The sequence below is a fragment of the Neophocaena asiaeorientalis genome, unplaced genomic scaffold (genome assembly GCF_003031525.2).
Source record: "Neophocaena asiaeorientalis asiaeorientalis breed wild unplaced genomic scaffold, Neophocaena_asiaeorientalis_V1.1 scaffold432, whole genome shotgun sequence".
In the NCBI taxonomy this organism is placed as follows: domain Eukaryota; kingdom Metazoa; phylum Chordata; class Mammalia; order Artiodactyla; family Phocoenidae; genus Neophocaena; species Neophocaena asiaeorientalis.
The window spans coordinates 1,123,330-1,132,531 of record NW_020174549.1 but is presented as its reverse complement, the minus strand read 5'-3'; the positions used below and the strand labels follow the sequence as shown (position 1 = coordinate 1,132,531).

At 37.8% G+C, this 9,202-nt stretch overlaps 1 protein-coding gene across 1 annotated transcript in view; it reads right to left on the bottom strand.

The window, feature by feature from the left end:
- Window positions 1-5,476: 5,476 nt before the first annotated feature.
- Window positions 5,477-9,202, bottom strand: part of PTGR1 (prostaglandin reductase 1) — a 21,952-nt gene continuing 18,226 nt past the window's right edge. Inside the window, exons 8-9 of the transcript XR_003004840.1 lie at window positions 7,813-7,989; window positions 5,477-6,543 (exon numbers count right to left, since the gene is read on the bottom strand). The gene's annotated coding sequence lies outside the window, so the exon portion shown is untranslated. The remainder of the gene's footprint in view (window positions 6,544-7,812; window positions 7,990-9,202) is intronic.

Here is a 9,202-nt window from a genome sequence, read left to right as displayed (position 1 = left end):
GTAATAATTTCAGATTTTCTAGTAGCCACTCTAAAAAGGTAAGAAGAGACAGGTGAATAATTTGTTTTACCCAGTATATCCATAATATTATATCAACATATGATCAGTATAAAAAATTATTGGTGAGGTATTTTATATTATTTTTTTGCACTGTCTCCAAAACCCATGTGTATTTTAGTTGCAGCACATCTCAGTTCATACACTAAATTTTTATTTGAAATACTTGAGCCATATTGAGATTAATAAAACTTAAGAGTTGAAAAGTAGATTTACCTAGTTCTTCCAAATGCACTTTGTTGTTAGTCTACATATACCTAAAATTTTCAAGTATCAGAAAATTATTTTCCTTCGATATTTGCATCCACATTTACAAAGTTGTTCATCTTTTTATCGGAAGAATTGACTTGATTTTGAAACAAAAGCATATAGTTTCAAAGCAATATCTGTTTAAATAAATTCAACTCTTCTGTCAACTCTGTTACTACCATTAAATTCAATGATGTATTGCATAAATGGAAACAAAACAATTTATCAGTATCAACCATTCTTCACATTTTTGTTGTATTTTGCAGCCAATTTATACAATGCTATTGATTACATTGAAAATTTGCATGTTGACTCATGTTAGAAAAATGTGTAAAGTCATTTTTTGTTTATATTATGAAATGTTTCAATTTTAACTAATTTTTCTCACCTGAGTAGGTCACAAGTTTTTCCCACTCTAAGAAGCTTCAAATGTAGCTCACTCAGATTCAGTGTGATACTGCCACTTTTTGTCTTTGATTTTCGAATACTTAGCAGTCATTCCTTTCATTTCAAGAAAATCTTGAATTGGAATTCCCAGTACGGGAAATCTTTGTAAAATTCTTTTATGATTCAACCAAGGAGTATCAGTAAAGAACACAAGATCATTAAAAACGTTATTTTCAACAGTTTCATAAACTAGCAGTGATTATATCATTTGCACACATGTACGGAAGAATTTTAACGTCTGTATTCATGTCTGTCTTCTTGGAGTCTGCTTCAGAAAACTGAACAGATATTTTCAATAGTTACCATATAGTGGAACAAAGCAATGAGGGAAATACCATTCTCTTGCTTTAAAATTCCAGTATATCTGTCTTTGGACCTAACACAGCTTCAGTCTTATCTTTATGATAGAAACGAATTTTTTTCTCTAGCTGAAATTTTTTCTTTATCAGGTGGAAAACTGTCAAAAATATCTGTCATGAGTTTGAGTTTTTAGACAATGAACTGACATTTCTTTATAAATTTCCATGTTCTTTGAGACAGAATGTACTCAAAGTTTTCAGTTGGCAGTGTCTTATATCTTATATTACACACCTAAAGCTAAGTACTTGAAATTTTTCGAATTTTGAACCAATTGATCTTTGATATTACAAGAAATTTCTTGTCTTCTGTGAGCAAAATTAGAAGGTTAATTTTCAATTTTTATGTGTCTTTTTAAGGCTTCCTCATAATTTTCTAACTAGATTACCATAATTAAAATGGTCATTTCTTTTATCATCTCTCCATCGAAGATTCTTTTGTGTGTGTGTGTGTGTGTGTGTGTGTGTGTGTGTGCGCGCACACATGCATGAATTCAAACCATTTTATAGCTGGCCAAGTATAAGCTTGAAATCCTGTTAAAAATTGTTTAAATTTTTTGTTGGAAATGTAATTCTCGTTTCATAGGACTTATTTCGTGGATTCTTTTTTGACTATTGGGAGAATACTTATCACTAAACTGTTGCTGAAAAAATGAAATAACTATTAGCTGCTGTCTTAAGTATTGTCTACTGTATTGAACACTTGTGTACAACAAACAGCCTTCTAATTTTTCTGTGCCTGCAGTGAGTTGCATTTGCTACTCATCATCGAATGTGCCCTGTACCCTCTTGCACTCTTTTTTCTTTGCTGTACTCGTTGTGGTACTAGCTTCTGTATTGCACTGAATTCTGCCTCATTAATATGCCTTCATTAAAAATCTAAATATTTTTCCATATTTTTAATCTAGATAATTTTATTATATTACAGTTAAAATAATAAGTGTCTCAATTTATGATTATGGTTTACATATAGGTGTCACTGTAATTTGTGCTGTCTGCATAGGTGTTCTTTAACTTGTACTATCTACATAAAATATCCAAGTAGACACATTGTGATGTTACTTCAGTGCATAGAAAAAAATCATCTGAACTGAATCAGTCTGTTGATACTGACTAGATTGGTGAAGTGTTTATCTGTAATACTAGAAGTCATGCACGTTCCTGTACAAGCATTACAATACAACAGCAACGTCCTGTGCCGTGCAACAGTTAAAGTGAATTGTAGTTCTACCAAAACAATAAAGTTGTGTTTAATGGAAAAATATTTACTCTGCCTCAGTTTTTTAAACCTTGAAATGTGGCACTCTATCCATATTTCCAGTTCTCAGTCGCCTTAAATAGCTACCGTATTGAACAGTACAGAGTTGGAGTACGCAGTGAGCCACAGAGAGCCCAACAAATCAGAGTGACGTTAACTCAGTAAAAGTTTATTTCCGTCAGACTTCCACCTTTTTCTTTCCAACATTTTGTAATCATGCCATCTGGAACATATGGCCTCCAAGGTCCCAGAGGCAAGGAAAGCAAGACCTGGAACATTATACAATGTTTCTAAGCACTGGCCTGGAAAAGCTTAGAACCTTGGGTCCCATTTTGGTGCAAAGGTGTCCCAGGGCACTGTAGAGAATTCACAAGGGCTTCCTAGGATATTTTAAGTTTTAGGGAAACAGCTCTAATTACTGGACATGGCACCAACTAATACTATTATGTTGCTTGGACCTAACTATTTAGCAAATGGAACTGTCAGGTATTTCTTTTAGCCCAGGGACGCTGTGAGAAAAGGATTGTGCTACTAAGGATGCTGTAACCAAGAAAGTTTAGGAACCTCTGGTTTAGAAATCACTTCTACTCTTCATTTGGCCAGACATCAGTCATATGAGCCTCAGCTAACTGCAAAGGAAGCTGAGAAGTACAGTTTTCCCCTTGTGAGCACATCCACTGCTTCTGCCCCAGTCTGTCCTGATAACCACACCCTTTCCTTCTTCCCACACCACATGTACATACTTTCCCCAAGAGAGACAGTCCAAAGTCTGATTCAATCCATGTTCCCAGCTCAAAGTCCAGGGTCTCTGGGTTGTAAGTTTGAGTCCATGGGAGCATGGACTTAGGTCAATTGGTGGGCTTCACAGAAGGGTGATGGGGGTGTTCACTTAGATTTTGCCTTTGGGACCCTAAATGTGTCTCTCAGTCCTTGGAGCAGTGTTATTTCTTCAGAAGGGTCTACAGTTTTTCTAGGGAAGGACTTAAGCTGCCAGGCGCCATAAGCCTGGCTATTTTTCTGGAACAGGTGGAAGAAAGCTGCATGGTAGTATGGGGTTGGAGTTCACCCATATACAGAATTCCACTTAATCTGTATTCAGCCTTATGTCCTCCAGGCCCAGGGTCCCCAAGTTAAAAGCCTCTCAAGTTCTCTTTGGTGAAAGATGATACCTCAGATTTCTATGGGGGTGAAATTTTCATAGGGTGATGGACAGTCCCTGACCATGAAGGGTGGGAGTGGCATCTGGGGCTTGAACCGCTCTTATGTGTGTTTTCAAGCACTTTCTCTCCTTTGAGTCCCTGATTTCCTCCACCTTGTGAATCGTCTGGATCTCATCAGTACCTTTTCGGAAGGCAGTCGTGGCTTTTTCTCCTGGTCAGTAAAATTCTTCCAAACGGTGTATCTCTTCAAATATTATTGTTTGGGCTTACATATGTCTCTTAATTTTTATATCAGGTTTATTGAGATGGAATTTACATAAAATTCACTTTTCAGATTTTGTCAATCTAGTACAATTGACAAAAATGTAAGTAAAGTATATAACATGATGATTTGATATACATTGTGAAATGAGTCCACACATCCATCACCTCACATATTTACCTTTTTTTTGGCAAGAACATGTAAGTTCTACTCTCAGCAAATTCCAGCTATACAATATAGTGTTAAAAACTGTAGTCACCATGTTATCCACTAGATCCTCTGACCTTATTCATCTTATAACTCAGTTACACCTTTTGATTAACCACTCCCTATTTTACCCAACCCTGGCAACCACTTTTCTACTTTCTACTCTATGCATTCTTTTTTTTTTGAGTCCACATGTAAGTGGTACTATACAGTGTTTTTCTCTGATTTATTTCACTTAGCATAATGTTCTCCAGGTTCATCCATGTTGCTGCAAATGACAGAAGTTCCTTCTTTTTTTAAGTCAATAATATTCTATTGTGTGTGTGTGTGTGTGTGTGTATATATATATATACACACACACACACACACACACCACATTTTCTTTACCAATCCATCTACTGATGGACACTGAGGTAGTTTTGATACCTTGGCTATTGTGAATAATGCTGCAAAAAACTACCTCTTTAAATTTCACCATTTTACATTCCACCAGGAGTGTATAAGTAAATTGGTAAAATCATTGTTTCATCTTTTCACCATCACCTGTTATTTTCTGTCTTTTTTATTACAACATTCTACAGCTTCCCCTAAATTTTTCTTTAAAAATTTTTTTGGGGAGCTGCAACACGTGGTTTGTGGGATCTTATTACCCTGACCAGGGATTGAACCCGGGTCCACAGCAGTGAAAGCCCACGTCTTAACCACTGGACCGCCAGGGAATTCCCCCCAATTTTTGTTTCTTATCATCTATATTGTTTTGGATTTTCCAGAGGAGAAGGCAGAACTCTTTACTACCTTAAAATTGGAATCCCTGTAGATCTTGCTTAACCTTTTCAGTGGGGCTGATAAAATCTGTCATTGGTGATATCCTGCCTGGTTCTTACCAGGGAATGTCTATGGAATGTTGACCACCACTTTGCTATCAAGATTTCACTGAAAAAGATTTGTACACCTGGGATATACACCAGTTCACAGAACATAAACTAAATGTCTGAGTTGTAGAATAATAGCACATGCCGGCAAAAATCATATTTTCTTGATGCAGTGAGTTGTATCAAGTCCAGTTAGCTACCTGGCAGCAGTTATGGATTTGCCATAAGCATCAGGCTAAAATATTGTGGCAAAAGTTCTAAATGCATTAATCTGAAATACTGTATTCAAAAGAGCAGTGTTTTCTTTAATACTTTATTTCAGAAATGCACAAATTGTGCCTAGATTGATAGGTGTAGTTAAAAACTGTCCAGAACTCCAGCAACAACCAATCAAAAATGTAATGGAGGGACTTCCCTGGCGGTGCAGTGGTTAAGAATCTGCCTGCCAATGGAGGGGACATGGGTTCGAGCCCTGGTCTGGGAAGATCCCACATGCTGCGGAGCAACAAAGCCCGTGTGCCACAACTACTGAAGCCCACGCGCTCTAGGGCCCACATACTGCAACGAAGGGTAGCCCCCCCTCGCTGCAACTAGAGAATGCCCGCACGCAGCAAAAAAGACCCAACACAGCCATAAATAAATTAATTAAAAATGTAACGGAAAAAACGAACAGATGAGTCTAGATGTGGAACCATGTTATTAATAGATTGTAAAGGAAAGATGGAATATTCCGTAAGTGGTGTATGAAAAACTAGCTTGTCTCTTGGAAAAAGTTACCTATCTTACTGTTGGGCCCAAAATAAATTCTGGAAAGAGATTTAGATGGGCATGGGGGAAACACGAAGATCTTTGTCCTTCCTGTCTCCTCTTAAGGTGAAATATATCAGTGCCCACTTGGGAGGCTTCCCTACAAAGAATGTAACGTGTGATTGTGGATCTTACAGATGTTGGCCTTTCTTTGGCTGTTTATTGTACTTCTTTCTCCCTACAAGTAAGCCAGGAGTCCATAGCACTTTGGTAGCAAGGAAGCTCCTGTCTTGTGGCCTAAATTTTGTACTGGACCTATTTTTCTTCTTTTTAAAAGTTAACTTTATTGACGTATAACTTATATACAATAAGATGCATGCATTTAAATGTACTGTTTAATGAGTTTTGACACACGTCCACCCTTATGCCATCCCTATCCAAACAGAACATTGAAATCACCCCAGAAAATTCTCTTTTGCCCTTTGCAGTCAATCCCAATCCCCTATTCCCTGCTCCATCACAGATCTAACATAAATGCTAAAAGGATAAAACTTACAGAATAAAAATATGGGAGAAAAATTTCATGACCTACAGATAGGCAAATATTTCTTAGGTGAAAGACTAAAAGCACTTAACCATCAAAGAAAAAATGGTAAGTATTGTCAAAATTTTAAATATATCCTCTTGGGAATTCACTGGCAGTCCAGTGGTTAGGACTCTGCACTTTCACTGCCAGGGCATGGGTTCAATCCCTGGTCGAGGAACTAAGATCCAGCAAGCCACACAGGGAGGCCAAAAAAAAAAAACAAAACTAATATATATATATTTATAATATATATATGTGTATATACGTATATAGATACGTACATGCTCTTGACTTCTGGTTTCTGGTCCAGCATGTATTGCGCTTGGGTGTCATCAGTCTGTCCTAACAAAAAGAAAAACATTGAGCATAAAAAAATCAACAACTCTTGAGATCCAGCAGAGACCTTAGGTCACAGAGTAAACCACTGCCCCCAGAGTGGGAGAGTCAGACAGATACCGAGAGTCACAAGCTACTGGGGTAGAAGCCTTAGAACAGAACCCACCACGGGACCCAGTGCCAGGGCAGGAACTCTTCACCTGGAGCTGACACACTGCTGGAGGCTCAAACTTGTGGACAAGTTCGAGAGGTAAAAACACCAGGGGGTGCCCAGCCTTAGGGGTGACCCCACCTTTTCCTGAGTTTTTTCTCATGCATGTTATTCCCCCCATATGGGAAGGGGACACAGAAGCACAGGGACTTTAATTTTTTTAATTGAATTTGTAATAGTGAATAAATTTGTTCATTAGATTCAGAATTCAAAAAGCACAAAAGTGTAGTTTTTCTCTTATCCCCCATCTTTCAGGCACACCTCAGTTCTTGTTATTACATCTTTCCAGAGGTTTTATACACACACACACACAATCGCACTTTTTTCTCTTATTTTTTCCTTGTACTCCAATTTGATCCCTCCTCTATTTGGTAGCAGAATTGATCAACAGAACTGACATTTTCATGATACTGAATCTCCCAGTCCAAGAGCATGGTAACTTCCATATGTTCTGTCTTCTTTTGTGTTTCTAGTCATGTTTCAAAGCTTTCTTCATAATAATCTCTCACATTTTTGTTGGCTTATAAAGATTCCCATATGTTATCTTTTTTTGTAGCTGTTGTGAGCGATAGATTCCTTCCTTGGTCTGCCACGTTAGACCTGCCCGAAGAGGACCAATGGGGGCTCCCCTGAGTCCCTGTACATCAGCAATGGTTATTTCTCCTTGTGTAACCATAAGCCATAGGGGTGGTGATCTTGACTTCAAATTCACTGATTTCTGCAGGGAGGTAGCTAACACTTACTGAGTACCTAATATATGCCACGTGTTATGCTGGTGTTTTAAATAAATGTATAATATGTATGTGAAGCAGATGTTACTGTCCTCACTTTACAGATGAAAAATCAGAAGTTCAAGGTCACAGAAGCAGTAAACTTTTGGACTCGAGAGCCATTATTTTCTACCATAACCCTGAGGGAACTAGAGCAGGCAGTAAGTTCACTTGGCCATTGTTCAATATGAAATTTTCCCTCTCTCTTGCTAATTATATTCCACTTAAATGTATTTTATTAGGTAGATCAGATGCATTACAATTAATGTTTTTTAGATCATGAAGACAGCATACCTTTTACTAAATGATTATAAAGAAACTAAGTAATCATCCAAATGATTTCTAGATTCCATGTGTCATTTTTGTTCATGCTTTCACTATTGCTTCCCAAAATTCTCTCAGCATTCCCATAAATGCAGCTGGCATGCTTTCAAATCCTTCAGTGATGTGTTCATGGTACTGGATTTTACCCTGTATCAAAACAACAACAAATATAATAGATTAATTTCATATTCTAAATTATATACTCTTCTCACTGTAGCAACAAATTTATCAGTACATCATGGGAAACTTGGAACTAGGAAGTGGAGACCCTGTCCTCTTTGAACTTATAGTCAATTGGGGGGCATGACCCACATACACAGTGTATGTAACAGATTACAGCACACATAAGAGTTTAATAATAGGCGTCAGATCACAGCATAACAATACGAGAAATGTCACAAGGAAGCAATTAATTAATTTCTAAGTAAATTGAACAAAAAATTTAATAATGTAATGATCTCAGAAGAGGCGGAAGCAGATGGAGCAGGGGACATCCTTGCAGGGTATCATCTGTGTTCATCTTTCCAGTAGCCCAATGCTGTAGCATCATTACCTCTATTTGACCCCTGAAGAGGCAGAACCTGTTCAGGAAATGTAAATACAATGGCAGTCTAAAAATATGTCTTCCCTTCAAGCCAAGATTTGTTCAGTAGGTGTTTAACATTCATTTAGGAGTGTGGGAGGGAAGAGTTCATTTAGTGAAGAAGGATTTTCATTTCTCTTTTTTCTACAAGGCACAGTCTACTAAATAGAACTAATTCACATTCTCACATTATTTTAAAGAGGTCTTATGTGGAGACCTAAGTCACCTTATACTATTTTTCCCTAATGTATCCAGTGATGGTTTAGCATCCTTTATGGATTTATGGAGGGACTATTTATTTGCTTGAGCTCACTCAACTAGTATGTAGGGAAGCTGGGATTTGAACACATAACTATCAATAGAAAGCCCCAGCTCATTCCTGTGCTTGAAGAGGCCAAGAACCTGGAAAGGGTCAAAAGCTATAATCAAAAGTTTAGAGGTTAAAAGTAGAGGGTGAATACTAATATAAAATGTTAATAATATGGGAAATTAGGATATAATAGAATACAGGGTATATGGGAACTCTCTACTCTCAGGAATTTTTCTGTAACTCTAAAACTATTCTAAAATAAAAAGTGTATTAAAAAAGGGGGGAGGGGGCTTCCCTGGTGGCGCAGTGGTTGAGAGTCCACCTGCTGATGCAGGGGACACGGGTTCGTGCCCCGGTCCGGAAAGATCCCACATGCCGCGGAGCGGCTGGGCCTGTGCGTCCGGAGCCTGTGCTCTGCAAGGGGAGAGGCCACAACAGTGAGAGGCCCGTGTATCACAAAGAAAAAA